The sequence below is a fragment of the Lepidochelys kempii genome, chromosome 6, assembly GCF_965140265.1.
Source record: "Lepidochelys kempii isolate rLepKem1 chromosome 6, rLepKem1.hap2, whole genome shotgun sequence".
Classification (NCBI taxonomy): domain Eukaryota; kingdom Metazoa; phylum Chordata; order Testudines; family Cheloniidae; genus Lepidochelys; species Lepidochelys kempii.
In genome coordinates, this window is record NC_133261.1 from 134,266,846 (window position 1) to 134,289,288 (window position 22,443).

The 22,443-nt window shown below is 47.2% G+C and overlaps 1 protein-coding gene across 7 annotated transcripts in view; it reads right to left on the reverse strand.

The window, feature by feature from the left end:
• Positions 1 to 22,443, reverse strand: part of LRFN5 (leucine rich repeat and fibronectin type III domain containing 5) — a 161,316-nt gene that overhangs the window by 13,656 nt on the left and 125,217 nt on the right. Inside the window, exon 2 of one of the 7 annotated variants that reach the window (XM_073350300.1) lies at positions 132 to 339. The exons of the other annotated variants lie outside the window; for them this stretch is intronic. The gene's annotated coding sequence lies outside the window, so the exon portion shown is untranslated. The remainder of the gene's footprint in view (positions 1 to 131; positions 340 to 22,443) is intronic. 7 annotated transcript variants of the gene reach the window in all.

Here is a 22,443-nt window from a genome sequence, read left to right on the forward strand (position 1 = left end):
TTTTTAATGGTGACAGGTGTCATCCATTAGCAAACAGCAGACCGGCACAGGATTCTTTGGTGGTTTATATGTTATTTGTTCGGTCTTATGGAAAGAGCAGGTGGATAACAGAGGCGCAGAATTTTACGTACTGTCAGCAGCGCATTTTGAAGACCCTGCCAACGCAACTCATTCTCGGACCTGCACCACCCGGTTATGCCTCTCCTTGGCCTCTCCTGAGCAGACATTGTCAACTCCTCCATTTTGGTGTGTCTTTGTGATACTGCTAAGTAGTCATCTGGGTGGGAAAGGAGTCTTGCACCTGTTTGTACAGACCTCGCAGCTGTTCAGCCAGTCTTCCTAAAAACGATAAGTGGAACATACAGGTCTACCCAACCCCTAAGCCCTTAGTGTTATGCGCAGAACAAACTCAAAGGAGTTTGTTGTCTACCATTCATAAATTGTTAACCATTTTGTTGGTGGAGAGCTAGATAAGTAGGGAACACAACCAAATTGTAGATGATTATCACTTTCTCCAACTCCCTGGGCAACAACACTGTATTCCCCTCACCCCCAGAAAATTCTGCCAGTACAATTACAGTCTTCGTCTTAGAGCTGGGTTCTAGCACGTCTCCGCACACCAGAATTACACAACCACTTCACCAGCCCCATAAATACACTACCATAAAGACAGTACATTTTAAATGGCCATAAACACACGGAGACCAGGGGGGTGAGCTAATAGCTTTTACTGAACCAACTGTTGTTGGTGAGAGAGACAGAACTTGGTCCAGTAACAAAGAGCACATCACCCACCTTGTCTCTCTAATAACCAGGGACGGGCATGGCTCCTGCACCCCTGCATATGCAAACAGACAAGACGTTTCACAGCTGTCCCAGGCTCAAAGCTTGTGAGCGTTTTTAGGCAAGCCCTGGGAACTTTGAATGGGGAACAATAATCCAGTCTGTCCATGAACTGGGAAATTAAATGGAATAAGAGTCTGTAAGATGCAAAGACAAGCAGTAAGACAATATCAAGCCCCTAAGTGCTGTTCCTCAGAATTGCTGAGCACCCACAAGTCTTTCTGAAACTAACATACGTGGGAGCTGTTCCAAACCTCTGACTCAGACCGCCAAGTCCCTCAGACAAGAGGGCTTCTTCACCTGACAAATTATCATTTAAAAAATGTACAGAGCCTTGAGGGTGTGGTTGATGATTCTTAGTGCTGATGACCATCTTCAACACATGATAAACTCCTGTAGAAGGTTTATTTCTAACAAACAGTCCATATACTGAGCTATCTGGTTATGATCTTGAATTAAAAAGTTCTTACTCAGCATAAACTGTTGCTAAATCATTTGTTACCCAAACAGTATTTGCACTTCTATGTAGGTGCTGAGGTTTTCCCCTCTAGCAAATTCCTTTTAGGCAGGTTGTATTTTTAAACAGAGGAGAGCGTATCACCCAGGGACTAGAAAATGGTCCTTCATCACTGAATCAATCTCTCAGCCAATGGCTCTCCCATAATACATGTGCTAGAGAATCAGTATTTATCTGACAACTGGAAAAGGATATAAAAACACATTTATTTTTTACAGCCAGCTGAGAGTGTAATTCTTTCTCTATAGAATCCAATGTTACACCAATTTATACTGGGCTCCTTCAGACCCAACTGGCCATTCTTGGACTATAAATGCACCCATTAAATTAGTTCCCTTTTCTGCTAGCCTTAAACTCATATGAAGCAGTCTGTTCCTGTCAACACCAGTAAAATTTTAGACTAAAACCTTTTGTAGCTCCATGGAGAATCGTTTTTGCATTAATTTTGACAGCAAGCAAACTTCAAGGATGATGTTTAAATACATTAAATACATTAAATTTCAGGCCTTTTTATGCAAGTAATATATGTTGGAAAGATTGTACTCCTGTAAATGGAATCAACGCGGTGGGAATTCACATAGTGAACAGAGACTAAATGAACACCATAATAATAACCTTTTTAGACAACAACTTAGAAGCTTAATTCACAATGAGCCTTGTTTGCACCTGTTTAGTACAGTTCATGTTATTTACTATGCAGCATGATTTAGTGTCCATAAATCTTTCCTCTGATATTGTTGTGTTGAGGCCAATAGCTATTAGAGCATGTCTGCATGTTTTCAACTAACATGCATCCAGGCAGCTTTGTTTTCATCCTGCATCCTAAATATTCTCATCATTGCTCGTGTGTCTGAGCATGCTGTTATTTATATAATAAAGCAATGACAACAATGTGCTAGGCATGTACAGATACCCACCACACACTGCACAGTGACACCCGGGGCGCACTGCACGGACACGCCCAGGGCATACTGCACAGAGACACCCAGGGCTCACTGCACAGACACAGCCTGGGGCACACTGCACAGACACACCCAGGGTACACTGCACAGGGGCACCCAGGGCACACTGCACAGAGACACCCGGGGCGCACTGCACGGACACGCCCAGGGCACACTGCACGGACACGCCCAGGGCACACTGCACAGACACCCGGGTCGCACTGCACGGACACGCCCAGGGCACACTGCACAGGGGCACCCAGGGCACACTGCACAGACACACCCAGGGCACACTGCACAGGGGAACCCAGGGCACACTGCACAGAGACACCCGGGGCGCACTGCACAGAGACACCCGGGGTGCACTGCACGGACACGCTCAGGGCGCACTGCACAGAGACACCCGGGGCGCACTGCACGGACACGCCCAGGGGCACACTGCACAGAGACACCCGGGGCACACAGCACAGACACACCTGGGCACACTGCACAGAGACACCCGGGGCGCACTGCACGGACACGCACAGGGGCACACTGCACAGGGACACCCAGTGCACACTGCACAGAAACATCTGGGCACACTGCACAGACACAGCCTGGGGCACACTGCACAGGGGCACGCTGCACAGCCACACCTAGTGCACACTGCACAGTGACACCTGGAGCACACTGCGCAGACACACCCAGGGCACACTGCACAGGGGCACCCAGGACACACTGCACAGACACACCCAGGACACACTGCACAGAGACACCCAGCACACACTGCACAGACACACCTGGGGCACACTGCACAGGGGCACACTGCACAGGGGCACCCAGGACACACTGTACAGACACACCTGAGCACACTGCATAGACACACCCGGGGCACACTGCACAGACACACCCGGGCACACTGCACAGACACACCCAGGGCGCACTGCACAGACACACCCAGGGCGCACTGCACAGACACAGCCTGGGCACACTGCACAGACACACCCGGGGCACATGATCCCGGCTCCAAATACCCAGCACTAGAGTGGCTCTCAAGAGGAGCAGGAGTGCACAGGTGCCGGCGGCTGCCATCCCCAGTCCCAGCATCCCCGCGGGTGAGGGAGGGCTGCCTTGGCAGAAGGCAGTGCAGGGTGGCGAGCAGGGGAGAATTGCAGCTGAGCGGAGTTCTGTCCCGATGCAGGCCCTGCAGCCTGTGCATGGGCCCTATGCAGAGCAGTGACCACCCAACGTCTGCAGCTGCCCCAGCGCCGTCCCAGCCGTTCTCACCAGTGTCCGTGTAAATGTGCTGATTGGACAGAATTGAACTCTCCACTGGCACACGTCAAAGCCGTCAACACGTTCAATGGAAAGTGGGCTGGGCTGTGGGTGGGTCAGGCTCCCGGGGCACTGCCTGCCCGCCCCGCCTGCCAGCTCCCCTGCCCGGTGGCCAGGCAGCTGGGTGCTGAAACGGATGGTTCCATTTGGCAGGAAATCCCGCAATGTCGACGCAGAACAAAGAAAGTGAAACAAACTGTCAACGTCCCAGAATTCCCATGAACCAGAGCTTCCCTTCCCTGGCCAGCTCCCAATGCCACCGCACGGGATATGCCTACGTGGGCGCTGGGGCTGGGATTCAAAGAGGCAAACCCGCACTAGATCTGCTCTCATTAGCACACTCAAAACAGAGTGTAGCGAAGGCTGTATATGGGGTAAGCTGCCCCCTGTATGTACCTAGCACCCCAGACAGGATTGCTCTCGGGGCGGCTCTCCCCTCCCACCACTCACAGTTACACTGCTAGGTCTAAGGCACTAGCTTGATTAGAGAGAGTGCAGGCAATTCTCCTCGAGCCGGAATGCACACCGCCGGGGGAAGTGTAGACACAATCTGGGACTGGACTGGAAGGAGACTCTGTATTGCTATAAAAACCAAGGGATGGGGCTGCTGCTCCTCACCCAGAAAATGCGGATATTGCTGAGGCCAGTTTGCAAGTCAGAGGGAAGATTCTGTGTTAAACCTCTCTCATAGGTATGTGTAACGTTTCCCACTGGCAAGCTCGAAGCCAGAAGAGCCTCTTGCCCCAAACGCCCTCAGATACGCCCCCGCTTGCCCTCGGCCATGCACGAGCACCCCAAAGGCCCGGGGCTGTGATGTGAACACAAACCCAGCCAAGGGGATTATAGCATTGCGGTCGGCACCCACAGGCCAGGGTCTCGGGCCTCCTCCCACACTGCTGTGACCTGGTGGCCAAAAGCAGCCGTGACTGGCTTGTTCTCTGCAATGGTTTGCTACCAGACTGTTTAATAACATTTTTAAAAATCGCAGTCTCTTGAGTGTTCTGTTATTTCTCTTCCTTTCCTGGCCCTTTCCCTCCAGCCATCTCTCGTTCAGTATTCCTAATAATGATCATTTCTTTCCCACTTTCGTGTGCCCAGCCCCCCTTCCCCATTGCCACTGCTCCCAAATCACCACAACTCCTGGCCTTTGGGAAAACAGCAACCCTTTGCACTGGTAATGTGCCGGACCTATTCTGAACCCTGTGCAGACATACAGATACATACAGATACGAGTGATGTCACTGCTGGGAGACCTGAGGCAGAGAGTGAAGTGACTTTCCCAAGGCCACATGGCACCTCAGTGGCAGAGGCAGGGTTTGAACTCAGAAGTGCCTGACTCCCAACCCTGTGCTCACTCCCCAGAGCACAGTAACTCTGTTGCTAGCTGGGGGCTGGGGCATGAGAAGGGTGCCTATCAGGACAGACTGGCAATCATCCCCTCTGCCCCCTGCCTTCTCCTCGCATGGTCCCTCCCCCATGCCCATGACTCCCTCCCCGTTTCCTGCTTCTGGCCCCTCCTTTCTACTCCCCTCCTCGTACTCCTGCTCCAGGCTTTCTCCTCCTATCTAAGTTGCCATTCCCAGCTGGCCTCTGGGGGGCTAAGTAGGAGAATATGGTCACCACATTAAACATCCAATCTTGAGTTAAAAATGGCCAAAGATGGAGAATCCACCATGACTCCTGGTCAGTTGATCCAATGGCTAATTCCTCTCACTGGTATAAAATGTATCCTTTACGTCCAGTCTGATTTTGTCTAGCTTTAGTCTCCAGTCATCGGATCGTATTGCACTGTTCTCTGCTAGATTGAAGAGCCCACTACCAAATATTTGTTCCCTGTGCAGATACTTACAGATTTTAATTAAGTCACCACTTCACCTTCTCCTTTGGCATCAGCATCAGCATCACACCCAGAGCTTGTGTTTGGCTGATTATCCACCATGACCCCCAAACTTTTTCAGAGTCGCTGCTTCCCAGGATAGAGTCCCCCGTCCTGTAAGAACAGCCCACATTCTATGTTCCTACATGTATACACTTATATTCAGCCAAATTAAATCACATTTTGTTTGCTTCTGCCCAGTTTACCAAGTGATCCAGAACACTCTGAACCAGTGAGGTGTCATCTTCATTAGTTCACACACCCTCCAGTTTTTTGTTATCTGCAAACTTTATCAGTGATGATTTCATGTTTTCTTCCACATTATTGATTAAGATGTTAAATGGCATAGGGCCAAGACCCAGTCCTTAAGAACATAAGAACGGACACACTGGCTCAGACCAAAGGTTCATACAGCCCAGTATCCTGTCTTCCAACAGTGGCCAAAGCCAGGTGCCCCAGAGGGAGTGAACCTAACAGGTAATGATCGAGTGATCTCTCTCCTGCCATCCAGCTCCACCCTCTGACAAACAGAGGCTAGGGACACCATTCCTTACCCATCCTGGCTAGTAGCCATTAATGGACTTAACCTCCGTGGATTTATCCAGTTCTCTTTTAAACCCTGTTATAGTCCTAGCCTTCACAACCTCCTCAGGCAAGGAGTTCCACAGGTTGACTGAGCTGTGTGAAGAAGAACTTCCTTTTATTTGTTTTAAACCTGCTGCCCATTAATTTCGTTTGGTGGCCCCTAGTTCTTATATTATGGGAACACGTAAATAACTTTTCCTCATTCACTTTCTCTCCACCACTCATGATTTTATAGACCTCTCTCCAGTGATGAGCTGCCAAAATCTTAACAACAGGTTCCCTCCTCACCCCACGAGGGGGTCGTTGCCCATCCCTGCCCCCCGGGACTCCTGCCCCATCCAACCCCCCCGCGTTCCTTGACGCCCCCCCACAGGACCCCTGCCCCATCCACCCTCCTCCCCTCTCCCCTGACTGCCCCCAGAACCGGGCAGGAGGGTCTCGTGGGCCACTGTAGTGGGTGCCCACCCCACACCTAAGATCCAGAGGCACCTGCCGGGGGGCAAGGGGGGGAGTCCCGGCGGTGCTTACCTGGGGCAGCTCCCAGGAAGCGTCCGGCAGGTCCCTCTGGCTCCTAGGGGCGGGGGAGCGTAGCTGGGGGGGAGCAAGGGGAGCGGCCGCTCCCCCCACTGATCACATCAAAAGTGGCACCTTAGGCACCGACCCCCTGGGTGCTCTGGGGCTGGAGCCCCCACGGGGAAAATTGGTGGGTGCAGAGCCCCCCCGGCAGCTCCCCGCCCCACGCCCGGCCCCAGCTCACCTCCACTCTGCCTGCTCCCCTGAACCCACCGCCCCGCCCTGCTTCTCCGCCCCCCCCCCCCCCGGCTTCCCGTGAATCGGCTGTTCAGCAGGAAGCTGGGAGGGGGCAGAGAAGCAGGCTGGGGCTTCCTGCTCAGGCCGAGGGTGGCGGAGGTGAGCTGGGGCGGGGAGCGGTTCCCCTGCCCCCCCCGGGTTACCTGCTGCGGCACGGGCGGCCCCCCTCCTCCCCCCCCCGGCCTGAGCTCACCTCCACCTCCCTGGGCCTGAGCGCGAAGCCCCCCGGCTTCCCGCGCCAATCAGCTGATTTGCGGGGAGCCGGGGGTGGGGGGCGGGGAGAAGCGGAGGGGGGGGCAACGCGTTCAGGAGCGGAGGTGAGTTGGGGCCGGGGGTGGGGCGGGAGCTGCCGGTGGGGGCTCTGCACCCACCAAATTTCCCCCATGGGTGCTCCAGGGTTGGAGCACCCGTGGAGTCAGCGCCTAAGGAGCCACTTTGGGCTGGTTAAATTTAGAAGCCCTTTTAGAGCCGGCTCTCCCTCGCGGAACAACCGGCTCTAAAAGGGCTTCTAAATTTAACAACGGTTCTAGCGAACCGGTGTGAACTGGCTCCCGCTCACCACTGCCTCTCTCATCTCCCCCCTTCGTCTCCTCTTTTCCAAGCTGAAAAGTCCTCGCCTCTTTAATCTCTCCTCATATGGGACCCGTTCCAAACCCCCAATCATTTTAGTGGCCCTTTTCTGAACCTTTTCTAATGCCAGTCTATCATTTTTGAGATGAGGGGGCCACATCTGTACGCAGTATTCAAGATGTGGGCGTACCATGGATTTATATAAGGGCAATAAGATAGTCTCCCTCTTATTCTCTGTCCCTTTTTTAATGATTCCTAACATCCCATTTGCTTTTTTGACCACTTCTGCACACTGCATGGACGTCTTCAGAGAACTATCCACGATGACTCCAAGATCTTTCTCCTGATTAGTTGTAGCTAAATTTGAAACGCACCGTGCAATGATGATTCCTCATTTACAATTACATATTGAAACCTACCTATTAGCCAGCCTTTAATCCACTTACCGTGCGCCACGCTGAATGTACAGAGTTCTAGCTTTTTAATCAAAATGTCATGAGGCGGCAAGTTAAATATCTCACAGCTGGTCTAAATGTCTCACATCAGCACGCTTGCCTTTCTCAACCGAACTTGTCATCTCATCAAAAAAAAAATCAAGTTAGTTTAACAGGATCTATTTTCAAAGCCCCTTTTGATTTGCATTAATTACATTATTCTTCTTTAGTTCACTATTAATTGAGGCCTGTATCCCTTATTTTGCCCAGGATCAATGCCAGGCTGACAGGCCAATAATTCCCTGAGTCATCGCATTTACCCTTTTTAACTATTGTCGCAGCATTCGCTTCCTTCCAGTCTTCTGGAACATCCCCAGTGCTCCAAGACATACTGAAAATCAACACTAACAGTCCAGTAAACTCATCAGCCAGCTCTTTTAAAACTCTTGGATAAAAGATATCTGTGTCTGATGATTTTAAAATGTCTAACTTTAGTTACTTCTGTTTACCATGCACCTGAGATATTAGTGGAATGGGTTGAATGTTATGACCATACCATGAGACTGCATCATCTGTTTTATTCCCAATTACAGAAGAGAAATATTTATTGCACATATCTGCCTTTTCTGCATTATTATTGATCATTCTTCCATGTCCTTCTTGTAACAGTCCAGTACCACTGTCAGGATTCCTTTCCCCCCCCCCAATATATTTTTAAAAATTCCTTCTTATTGTCCTTAAATCTGATGACCATAGATTTCTCCTTGTGTCCCTGTTTCCCTCATCAATTTTCTACATCTAATAACTTTTGAGTTACATTCATTACCATCAACTTCCCCTTTCTGCCATTTGTTATATATTATTTTTATTCATTTATTTTTTACAGTTACCTTCACTTCCCTTCTAAACCAGGTCGGTTTTTTAGCCAGCACAGCCTCCTTCCTCAGTTGTAGAACTATGGCTTTGGGGGCATCTAACAGGGTGTTCTTAAAAGATTCTTAATGATCATTCACATTTTTCTGATTAGATTCTTTCTCTCAGCTGATGTGGTTCATAATTGTTTTTAGTGTTGTGAAATTGGCCCTATTAAAGCATCACATAGACGGATCATTGGTCTGGACTATATTCTTTTTGCACATTATAAATGTGACAAGACCGTGATGGTTTGTACCAAAGTTAGTATTAATTTTCAGAGTTGTGACCAGTTCACAGATCAGAACGCCCAGCATGGCAGGAGGTGAGGGAGGAGCACACTGCCCTCTCTCCTACATGCCCGCCCGCTGTTTGGTTTCACAACGGAGGTGGGATGTCTCCAGCTCTGGGGCAGGCAAACCAACTTGCCGCGACACCGTGCTCTGCCCTGCACACGTGGGAAGAGCAGGCCCCCCCTGAGCTCCAGGGCTGTGACTGGGCAGGGCTAGCAGGGCTGGACTCACGACATGGGCAGAGCTAGCTAGGCAAAGGCTGGCTGGGTGTGCAGCATCAAAAGCAGTGTAGTAACTTACTCCCCTCCCTGCAAAGAGGAATTGACTCTCCGCTCTGCTCCTGGAATGGTCCAGCTGGGCACTGCCCTTCCTCGGGCACAGCACAGCAGGAGCAGCTAGCCCACTGACCTCCCAAGAAGTGACCACTGGTCACTTTTCCACCTCAGTCCCTGGAAAAATCATGGAGCAGGTCCTCAAAGAATCAATACTGAAGCACTTGCATGAGAGGAAAGTGATCAGGAACAGCCAGCATGGATTCACCAAGGGAAGGTCATGCCTGACTAATCTAATCGCCTTTTATGATGAGATTACTGGTTCTGTGGATGAAGGGAAAGCAGTGGATGTATTGTTTCTTGACTTTAGCAAAGCTTTTGACACGGTCTCCCATAGTATTCTTGTCAGCAAGTTAAGGAAGTATGGGCTGGATGAATGCACTATAAGGTGGGTAGAAAGCTGGCTAAATTGTTGGGCTCAACGGGTAGTGATCAATGGCTCCATGTCTAGTTGGCAGCCGGTATCAAGTGGAGTGCCCCAGGGGTCGGTCCTGGGGCCGGTTTTGTTCAATATCTTCATAAATGATCTGGAGGATGGTGTGGATTGCACCCTCAGCAAATTTGCGGATGATACTAAACTGGGAGGAGTGGTAGATACGCTGGAGGGGAGGGATAGGATACAGAAGGACCTAGACAAATTGGAGGATTGGGCCAAAAGAAATCTGATGAGGTTCAATAAGGATAAGTGCAGGGTCCTGCACTTAGGACGGAAGAACCCAATGCACAGCTACAGACTAGGGACCGAATGTCTAGGCAGCAGTTCTGCGGAAAAGGACCTAGGGGTGACAGTGGACGAGAAGCTGGATATGAGTCAGCAGTGTGCCCTTGTTGCCAAGAAGGCCAATGGCATTTTGGGATGTATAAGTAGGGGCATAGCGAGCAGATCGAGGGACGTGATCGTTCCCCTCTATTCGACATTGGTGAGGCCTCATCTGGAGTATTGTGTCCAGTTTTGGGCCCCACACTTCAAGAAGGATGTGGATAAATTGGAGAGAGTCCAGCGAAGGGCAACAAAAATGATTAGGGGACTGGAACACATGAGTTATGAGGAGAGGCTGAGGGAGCTGGGATTGTTTAGCCTGCAGAAGAGAAGAATGAGGGGGGATTTGATAGCTGCTTTCAACTACCTGAAAGGGGGTTCCAAAGAGGATGGCTCTAGACTGTTCTCAATGGTAGCAGATGACAGAACGAGGAGTAATGGTCTCAAGTTGCAGTGGGGGAGGTTTAGATTGGATATTAGGAAAAACTTTTTCACTAAGAGGGTGGTGAAACACTGGAATGCGTTACCTAGGGAGGTGGTAGAATCTCCTTCCTTAGAGGTTTTTAAGGTCAGGCTTGACAAAGCCCTGGCTGGGATGATTTAACTGGGAATTGGTCCTGCTTTGAGCAGGGGGTTGGACTAGATGACCTTCTGGGGTCCCTTCCAACCCTGATATTCTATGATTCTATGATTCTATGAAATGACACGAAGGGAGTTTCAGTTGACGACTCCAGTACGAGGACTATACGTATCCAGCATGTGCCTTTTGCCTTTGATTTAACCCCCTCCTGTCTAACACCTGAGACCGAGCCAGAGACCTCCAGCGCTGAGAGCAGGAGTCAGGCTCTGTAGCTGGGCGGTAACAGAATCACATCCTCTGGGAACTGGGCCCAGAGGGAGACGCAGAACATGCTCTGACCTGTTGGCGACACCTTCATTTGTCTACCCAAGTCATAAAGAGTTGGAAGCCAGGATGTCTGGGGTCTACCACTGGAGTCTCCTCAGACTAGGAAGGCTGCTGAAAATTCACCGAGCTATGGCAGCTGCAATATACTGCTCTGGAGGATTCACAATGATTGCTTAAAAAATACCCTACACTGTAATATGAGTGTAAGCAACGCTTGAAATGAAACCAAGTATTTACACAACTCCATGCCTGTGGTTTACAATCTGTAGATCCGGCAAAGATTAGCTGACATGTATAACAAGAGATCTTCGCTTTCTTCAGCTAAAACACATATCTTTGCCAGACAACCATCACAGTCAGGAGCCTTTGACTAGCTCGATCTGCCCATGGCATCATTTCTTGGCTGTAGGAACCGAAGGAAAAACCTTCAGCTTGCTGAAAGAGAGCAGAGTATTTTCTAATAGGAATTTTCTAGTCATGATGAAGAAAGGAAGGGATTCCAAACTCAGATGAGCTATGGGGGAGTAAAACTGCAATAATGATTCAGAGCTGAAACTTCTGTACCAAAAACTGAACAAGCTTGGCCCAGGTCCCCAAGTGAGGCAGCTGTAAACTCTGATACACATTCTCCAGTTTGTTTCTCTCCTCTTCACTTCCAGTCCTCCTCATGCCCCTTGTTGTCACTGATAACTCACAGATGCAGCATCACTGCAAAGCAAAGAACCATTTCAGAAAAGAGCTCATGGGTCAAAGCAAATCATGGCTTTACTGTTGCTATCCGCTTTGTAAACAATACATTTAAAAACCAACGTTTTCCTAAGTTAAGGAGACACACTGCTTTCATTGACACTCACATTGGCAGCCACACAAAAGGTCTGAGAAACTCAAATTCCTGAACTGATATTTGTAATTCCAACGAAGAGGCCATGCAAATGAAATGGATTTTTAAAAATCAGCTTCGAGATGGCATCTGATACTTGAAGCCATTCACTCTGTGTATTAAACCCTGAACTGCGGCCACATTTACACGGCCTTCTTGAACAGTCCTCCTCAGAAGCAGCATGATCAAATGAACCAACAGCCACTGGTTTGCCTTTTACTTAGCTGGACGTGAGAGTTTCAAATAGCCAATGTGCTGCCAAATTCTGCCAAATTCGCAGATTAAAAAAAATAGTCGTGATTAATTTCAGTTTTAATCATGCTGTTAAACAATAATAAAATACCAATTTAAATTTATTATAAATACTTTGGTTGTTTTTCTGCATTTTCAAATATATTGATTTCAAATTTCAATTACAACACAGAATAGAAAGTGCACAGTGCTCACGTTATATTATTATTTTTATTACAAATATTTGCACTGCAAAAAAGATTAGTCGAGGCAAGTCAAAGCATGAAGGGGCGCATGAATGTTTAGCAAACCTGGCACATAAATGCCTCGCAACACCAGCTACAACAAAGCCATGCGAACGCCTGTCCTCACTTTCAGGTGACATTGTAAATAAGAAGCTGGCAGCTTTGTCTCCTGTACATGTGAACAAACTGGTTTGTCTGAGCGATTGGCTGAACAAGTAGGACAGAGCGGACTTGTAGATTCTAAAGTTTTGTTTTTGAGTGCAGTTATGTGAAAAAAAAATCTACATTTCTAAGTTCCACTTTCATGACAAAGAGATTGCTGTACGGTACTTGTATGAGGTGAATGGAAAAATGCTACTTCTTTTCTTTATCTTTTTTACAGTGCAAATATTTGTAATCAAAAATAATAATGTAAAGCGAGCGCTGTGCACTTTGTGTTCTGTGTTGTAATGGAAATCAATACATTTGAAAATGTAGAAAAACATCCAAAAATATTTATAATAAATTTAAGTTGGTATTTTATTGTTGTTTAACAGGGCAATTAAAACTGTGATTAATTATGACTTTTTTAAATCTAGTTAATTTGTTTTGCATTAATCACTTGAGTTAAGTGTGATTAATTGACAGCCCTAATATACATAAACTATAAGATTGCCAAAGTTGCAAAATCAAGCTCTTAGAAGTCAGGAAATGCCAGAATGACAGTGGTCTGCTCAACCTTAATTCAGCCCCATTGTACACATGCATTATGTCACAGTCTATAACTACATGATCTTATGACTGGAGCACTGTCATGGATGCGTATAAACTGTTCAGGAAGGACAGGTACAGAAGGAAAGGTGGACGAGTTGCGCTGTATTTAAGAGAGCAGTATGATTGCTCAGAGCTCCAGTATGAAACTGGACAAAAACCTGTTGAAAGTCTCTGGGTTAAGTTTAGAGGTGAGAGCAACAAGGGTGATGTCGTGGTGGGCGTCTGCTTTAGACCACCAGATCAGAAGGATGAGGCAGACGAGGCTTTCTTCGGACAACTAACTGAAGTTTCCAGAGCATAGGCCCTGGTTCTAATAAGGGACTTCAACCACCCTGACCTCTGCTGGGAGAGCAATACAGAAATGCAGACAATCCAGGACGTTTTTGGAGAATGTTGGGGACAACTTCCTGGTGCAACTACTGAAGGAACCAACCAGGGGCCATTCCCTTCTTGACCTGCTGCTCACAAACAGGGAAGAACAGATAAGGGAAGTAGAAGTGGGTGGCAACCTGGGCAGCAGTGACCATGAAATGGTTGAGTTCAGGATCCTGACAAAAGGAAGAAAGGAGAGCAGCAAAATATGGACCTCGGACTTCAGAAAAGCAGAGTTTGACTCCCTCAGGAAACTGATGGGCAGGATCCCCTGGGTGGCTAATGTGAGGGAGAAAGGAGTCCAGGAGAACTGGCTGTATTTTAAAGAAGCCTTATTGAGGGCACAGGAACAAACCATCCCGATGTGTAGAAAGAATAGTAAATATGGCAGGCGACCAGCTCAGCTTAACAGTGAAATCTTCGGTGAGCTTAAACTCAAAAAGAAAGCTTACAAGAAGTAGAAATTTGGACAGATGACTTGGGAGGAATATAAAGATATTGCTAGAGCATGCAGGGGTGTAATCAGGAAGGCCAAGGCACAATTGGAGTTGCAGTTAGCAAGGGATGTGAAGGGTAACAAGAAGGGTTTCTACAGGTATGTTAGCAACAGGGAAAAGGTCAGGGAAAGTGTGGGCCCCTTACTGAATGGGGGAGGGAACATAGTGACAGATGATGTGGAAAAAGCTGAAGTACTCAATGCTTTTTTTTGCCTCTGTCTTTACAGACAAGGTCAGCTCCCAGACTGCTGCGCTGGGCAGCACAGTATAGGGAGGAGGTGAACAGCCCTCAGTGGTGACAGAACAGGTTAAGGACTATTTAGAAAAGCTGGACATGCACAAGTCCATGGGTCCAGATCTAATGCATCTGAAGGGGCTGTGGGAGTTGGCGGATGTGATTGCAGAGCCATTGGCTATTAACTTTGAAAACTCATGGCAATTGGGGGAGGTCCCAGACGACTGGAAAAAGGCTAATGTTGTGCCCATCTTTAAAAAAGGAAAGAAAGAGAAACCAGGGAACTACAGACCGGTCAGCCTCACTTTAGTCCCTGGAAAAATCATGAAGCAGGTCCTCAAGGAATCCATTGTGAAGCACTTGGAGGAGAGGAAGGTGATCAGGAACAGTAAACATGGATTCACCAAAGGCAAGTCATGCCTGACCAACCTGATTGCCTTCTATGATGAGAAAACTGGCTCTGTGGATATGGGGAAAGTGGTGGATGTGATCTATCTTGACATTAGCAAAGCTTCTGACACGATCTCCCACAGTATTCTTGCCAGCAAGTTAAAAAAGTATGGGCTGGATGAATGGACTATAAGGTGGATAGATTAATAATTTTGCCACCCCTAGGCCCTGAAATAATTGCTGCCCCCATATGAACTTGTGAACAGCAGTAACTGATGCAACAAAGGAATCTATTTTGCGCATTTTTGCTATCATTTCATTTTCCCTTTCTTTCTTTCATAGAATCATAGAATATCAGGGTTGGAAGGGACCTCAGGAGGTCATCTAGTCCAACCCCCTGCTCAAAGCTTTCTTTCTTTCTTTCTTTCTTTCTTTCTTTCTTTCTTTCTTTCTTTCTTTCTTTCTTTCTTTCTTTCTTTCTTTCTTGTAGCATTTTTTTTTAACTGAGAACCACTTAATTTCTTCCTTCCGGTCACACTATTAACATTCAGGATTGTCGCAGGTATGTTTACTTCATGGTGTCACGCCGTCATTGGTGGTTTCATTACGCTCTATGACTGGTAGAATTGCGGCATCACAGGTGCTTCAGTTTGGTGAGCAGTTACAATATGAACAAACGACGATACAGGCATCCAACAGACAGTGGGCTTGTGCAAAAATGTCATGATTACAAAAATGTTGTTATTATAAATTTGCTGCCCTAGGCCTAGGCCTTATCGGCCTAGGCTAATACGCCATCGACTGCACCCTCAGCAAGTTTGCAGACGACACTAAACTGGGAGGAGAGGTAGATACGCTGGAGGGCAGGGATAGGATACAGAGGGACCTAGACAAATTGGAGGATTGGGCCAAAAGAAATCTGATGAGGTTCAACAAGGACAAGTGCAGAGTCCTGCATTTAGGATGGAAGAATCCCATGCACCGCTACAGACTCAGGACCGAATAGCTCGGCAGCAGTTCTGCAGAAAAGGACCTAGGGGTGACAGTGGACGAGAAGCCGGATATGAGTCAGCAGCGTTCCCCCATTGCCAAGAACTCCAATGGCATATTGGGCTGTATATTAGGAGCATTGCCAACAGATCGAGGGAAGTGGTTATTCCCCCCTATTCGGCACTGGTGAGGCCTCATCTGGAGTACTGTGTCCAGTTTTGGGGCCCCCACTACAGAAAGGATGTGGACAAATTGGAGAGAGTCCAGCAGAGGGAAATGAAAATGATTAGGGGGCAGGGACACATGACTTATGATTCTATTCTAAATTACTTTTTTCCACAGGACACTGCCTTAGTCAGTGCACAAGATGGAGAGTGCTCACTGCCTGGGTAGCTATTCAATATATTTTAATTCTGCGTAGTCAAAGTGTGGCCCCAGATCCGCTGGCAATGCTACTAATAAAACAGCCCAAAATGCCGTTAGCCTTCTTGGCAACAAGGGCACACTGCTGATTCATATCCAGCTCCTCGTCCACTGTCACCACTAGGTCCATTTCCGCAGAACTGCTGCCTAGCCATTCGGTCCCTAGTCTGTAGCTGTGCCTTGGGTTCTTCCATCCTAAGTGCAGGACCCTGCACTTATCCTTATTGAACCTCATCAGATTTCTTTTGGCCCAATCCTCCTATTTGTCTAGGTCCCTCTGTATCCTATCCCTGCCCTCCAGCGTATCTACCACTCCTCCCAGTTTAGTGTTATCTGCAAACTTGCTGAGGGTGCAATCCATCCCATCATCCAGATCATTTATGAAGATATTGAACAAAACCAGCCCCAGGACCAACCCTTGGGGCACTCCACTTGATACCGGCTGCCAAGTAGACATGGAGCCATTGATCACTACCCGTTGAGCCCAACAATCTAGCCAGCTTTCTATCCACCTTATCGTCAATTCATCCAGCCCATACTTCTTTAAGTTACCGGCAAGAATCCTGTGGGAGACTGTGTCAAATGATTTGGCTATGGGGTGACAAGAATTGCATGCAGTATTAAAGTGGGTGTACCATGGATTTACATAATGGCATTATAATATTTTCTGTCTTATCATTTATCCGTTTCCTAATGGTTCCTAACATTGTTACCTTTTTTTTTTTTAATTCCTGCTGCACATTGAACAGATATTTTTTGAGAGAACTATCGGTGGCAATGGCTAACTTATATCCGCACATGGTGAATGCATAGTAGGAATTCTGTTTTCCAACATGCGTTACTTTGCACTTCTTACAATTGAATTTCATCTGTCATTTTGTTGCCCAGTCACCTAGTTGTGTGAGATCCCTTTGTAACTCTTTGCAGTCGGCTTTGGACTTCTGTCTTGAGAAATTTTGCACAGTCTGAAAACTATGTCTTACTGTCTCGCATGGTCTTTTTATACTGCTAAAATGGAAATTGATGCCAAATTCCTCCTAAAACCTAATGATGGCTGAGAACGAGTCCATGGAGCCAGGTGGCTTTGATGCTGATGAGGTTAAGCTGTGGCTCCCTCGCAGCACAGACCAAAGGGCTCCCTGTAAGCAGTGTTCTATAGAAATGAATGACTAGCTGCTGCCCTAATAACAAACTGAGGTCATATGAAAAGCCAATGAAATTGACATTATGGTCTGGAATCAATTCAGCGAGCAGGGGAATGAACTATCCCGAACACCACCGAGAAGTGATGCTCTTTGTCTCTGTGCCGCTTACCTCTCCTATTACTTCATTTCCCCCGCCCCAGCCTCCCACCTTTTATCAGAACAAACTGACTTCACTTGATGCAGCAGCAGCTGCCACGTCTCTGTGTTGGGAAGTTTAACCCGTTTTCATTTTGTGCATCACAACCGAGGGAGTCAAAGGGAAATAGCTTGTTAGAAGCCAACCTAGAAAATTAACAAAACAAGCCCAAGTCCTTTACAGCCAACATTTCAGGTAGCTGATGTGATCCGAGCACAGGGGGGGTCTCCCCGCATTGGAGACACGTTGCAGAAGCCGGTGTTCAGTAGGAATGAAACACAACAAACCCTAGTGGCTGCTGCTATTGCATCTGATCCAAATATTATCTGTGAGCACAGAGGTCAAGTCAGAAGGCTGTTGAACACACCTCCTGCCCCTCCAGTCCTTGAGAGAAGTATTGATCATCCAGGTCTTCACAAATAGGTAGAAGAGAGCAAAAGAAAGGCCGGGGCACTCCCTCCACTAGGAAGGGAGGGAAGGGGAGGGGAATTTTGTGGGCTTCCCTGGGGGACTTTCCCTCAGATTCTTTGAGCAGAGTTTTTCTCTCCTCACCAGAAGCAGGAGGGCATCCCGCCTGTGGAGCCGATGATCTACACTCTGCTGTAGGCCGGTGCCATCCATGGGATGGTTGTGCACCTCTGCACTGTCCCTGGGGGCTCTCGCATCCATTCATGGTTCCCTGGAGGCATGATGATAATGAATCTGCACTTCCAGGTGCTCCCAAACCGCACCCCTCCTCCCCCTCAGAGAGAAATCCCACAAAGGGGGACTGCGAAGAGCTAACTCAGTCTGAGGGCCGGGGGATGGAGGGCGTTTCACTTCGCCCCACCCCAGGACTCATTCCCCACTCCTGGATGCCTGGCCCCACACAGGTTCCTCTGTGGTGTGAAGGAAAGGGGAAAGAATGGTGTCCCTCCCTTCCGTGCGAGGGCGAGATCAGGGTGTAGGGGGCATCCCTGGGAGCACAGTGCAGCCCCAAAGGCCACACTCACTGGCATACCTCAGGCTGCTCCACTGATGCACAGCAGCTGTCCGTGGTGCTCAGGGGGCCAGTGAGGCTGGGCGCACGTGCTGCTATGAAGGGCAGCACAAGGTAGCCAGGGAGCTGTTGTCCTGCTAACAGACCTCACAGGAATCCGTCTCCCGCGGAAGAGAAGCAGCTGAGCAACGGTTGTCTCCTCCACCCCACTCACCAAACAGGGTCTGAACTCTGCTCACCAGGGACGTGTACCTTCAAAGCCTGCTTGGTACCCTGCGGTGATGAGGGTGAGGATGAGACCCTCACACTTCTCTAGCACCAATGACAAGAAGATCGGAAAGTGGTGCTCCTGCGCTCATTGAATCCACTCTTACAGCAGACCCATGAGGGTACTTTAGGTCAACTATTTTTGCCATAAAGAACAGGAGGACTCATGGCCCCTTAGAGACTAACCAATTTATTTGAGCATAAGCTCTCATGGGCTACAGCTCACTTCATCGGATGCTGTAGCTCAAAAGCTTGTGCTCCAATAAATTGGTTAGTTTCTAAGGGGCCACAAGTCCTCCTGTTCAGTTTGCGGATACAGACTCACACGGCGGCTCCTTTGACACCTGTCTTTGCCACGTTACAGGATGTGCAATTATGTGACCAGCCTGACATTACCCAGGTTACTAGTGGCGCTGGAAGAGAATTCAGGTCTCTGGCCTGCTGGGCCTGTGCTCTAATCTCTAGACCAAATTGACTCCCACGTGTTTTTGCTCATTCTGCACGGACCAGAAAAGATATCCTCAAACCATGTTAAAACAGGTTTGTCATAAATATAAAGGGAAGGGTAAACCCCTTTAAAATCCCTCCTGGCCAGAGGAAAAATCCTCTCACCTGTAAAGGGTTAAGAAGCTAAAGGTAACCTCGCTGGCACCTGACCAAAATGACCAATGAGGAGACAAGATACTTTCAAAAGCTGGGAGGAGGGAGAAAAACAAAGGGTCTGGGTCTGTCTGTATGCTGCTTTTGCAAGGGATAGACCAGGAATGGAGTCTTAGAACTTTTAGTAAGTAATCTAGCTAGGTATGTGTTAGATTAGGATTTCTTTAAATGGCTGAGAAAAGAACTGTGCTGAATAGAATGACTATTCCTGAGTGTGTGTCTTTTTTGTAACTTAAGGTTTTGCCTAGAGGGATTCTCTAAGTTTTGAATCTAATTACCTTGTAAGGTATCTACCATTCTGATTTTACAGAGGTGATTCCTTTACTTCTATTAAAAGTCTTCTTGTAAGAAAACTGAATGCTTTTTCATTGTTCTCAGATCAAGGGTTTAGGTCTGTGGTCACCTATGCAAATTGGTGAGGATTTTTACCAAACCTTCCCCAGGAAGTGGGGTGCAAGGGTTGGGAGGATTTTGGGAGGAAAGACGTTTCCCAGTAAACCCAGTTCAAGTTTGGTGGTAGCAGTGGAAATCCAAGGGCAAAGGGTAAAATTAATTTGTACCTTGGGGAAGTTTTAACCTAAGCTGGTAAAAGTAAGCTGAGGAGGTTTTCATGCAGGTCCCCACATCTGTACCCTAGAGTTCAGAGTGGGGAAGGAACCTTGACAAGTTTCAGCTAAACAAGCTTATTTTTGCAATGGAAATGGGGCCTTTAATGCTACCATTATTTAACATGGGCAATTGGAGGCCTCAGGTCAGCAAACCACTTGAACACATGATTGAATTTCATCAAAGGCAATGGTACTTAAGCACGTGGTAGGCGTTTTGCAGAATCAGAACCTAAGAAACAAATCACAGCTGAAGCTAAATCACTTTTAACGTGTTGTTGTTGCTGTTTTTGCACTAGGCCAGGCTGTTTTTTGATAGGTAGGGTGTTTTCGGGGAGGAACCATGGCTTGGACATTTCCAAACAACAACAAGAACAACTTTCAGCAGTTAAAATTAGAACCAAGCGCCCAGATCATGGCCGGAAGAGTTAAGGACAATAAGAAGTAATTTTTAAAAAATACATGATGAAAACAGGTTTTTTTTACTATAATATTGGTCTGTTACAAGATGGAGATGGTAGAATTATCAACAGTAACACAGAAAAGGCAGAGGTGTTCAATACATATTTCTGTTCTGTAACTGGGGATAAAACAGATGATGCAGTCTCATCATATGGTGATGATAACACTATTTCCATTCCACTAGTATCTCTGGAGGATGTTACCCACATTTTACTAAAGTCAGACATTTTAAAATCAGCAGGTCCAGATAATTTGCATCCAAGAGTTTTAACAGAGTTGGCAAAGGAGCTGATTGGACTGTTCATGTTGTTTTTCAATGTCTTGAAACACTGGGGTAGTTCCAGAAGACCTAATGTTGTGCCAATATTTAAAAAGGTAAACTGGATGATGCAGGTAATTTATGATGCAGCCTGACATTGATCCTGGGCGAGATAATGGAGCAGCTGATACGAGACTCAATTAATAATGAACTAAAGGAAGATAACATAATTAATGCAAATAAATATGGGTTTATGGAAAATAGATCCTGTCAAACTGACTTGATATCTTTCTTTATGAGATTTCAAGTTTGGTTGATAAAGTTAACATTGTTGATATATTTCAGAGTAGCAGCCGTGTTAGTCTGTGTCCGCTAAAAGAAAAGGAGTACTTGTGGCACCTTAGAGACTAACCAATTTATTTGAGCATGAGCTTTCGTGAGCTACAGCTCACTTCATCGGATGCATCACGAAAGCTCATGTTCAAATAAATTTGTTAGTCTCTAAGGTGCCACAAGTACTCCTTTTCTTTTAATTGTTGATATAATACACTTAGACTTTTGTAAGGCATTTGCCATGGTGCTGCATATTTTGATTAAAAAATATAGAATGATATAAAATTACCATGGCACACACTAAATGGATTAAAAACTGGCTAACTGATAGGTCTCAAAATGTAACTGTAAACAAAGAACCATCATTGAGCAGGTCTGTTTTGGGACGGGGAGGGTTCTACAGAGTTCAGTTCTTGGCCCTGTGCTATCTCACATTTTTATCAATGACCTGGAACAAAACATAAAATCGTCAGTGATAAAATTTACAGACGATAAAAAAAAACAATGGACAGAGTGCTAGATAATGAAAAGGGCTAGTCATTGATACAAAGTGATCTGGATCTCTTGGTAAATTGGATATAAGCAAACAATATGCATTTGAATACATCTAAATGTAATCTCGGTAGAAAGAATGTAAACCTTGTACCAAATGGAAGACTCTATCTAAAGATACATACAGACACAATGACTGAAAAAGATTTGGGGTTGTGATGGATAATCAGCTGAACATGAGCTCCCAGTGTGACGCTGTGACCAAAAGAACTAGTGCAAGGGTGGGATGTATAAATGGGATTCTCGAGTAGGAGCAGAGAGGTTATTTTACCTCTGGATTTGGCCCTCGTGCAGCTGCTGCTAGAATCCGGTGTCCTGTTCTGGTGCCCACAATCCAAGAAGGATATTGATACATTGGAAAGGGTTCAGAGAAGAGCCATGAGAATGAGTAAGGATTAGAATACCTGCTCTGTAAGACTGGAGGTGAGCAATTTATTTAACTTAACAAAGAGGAGGCTAAGGGGTGACTTGATTACAGTCTATAATTACCAACATGGGAAACAAGCCAGCAGAGGAAATTGTGACACAATCCAACAGCTGGAAGTTGAAACTAGTAAAATTCAAACTGAAAATAAGACACGCGTTTTTTAATGGTGAAAGTACTTGATCAATGGAACCATTTCCCAAGGATTGTGGTGGACTCTCCATCACAGTCAGTGTTTTAAATCAAGATTGGATGTTTTTCTGCACGCTCTGCTCCAGGAATTATTTTGGGGAATTTCTCTGGCCTATGCTACGCAGAAGGTCAGACTAGATCAGGGGTCGGCAACACGAGCCAAAGACGGCACGGGAGCCGATGTTTAACGGCTAGCTGCTGCCTGCCGGGTCCCGGCCGCCGTCTCCGCTCCGCCCGCTGCCGAACCCAGGCCGGGACC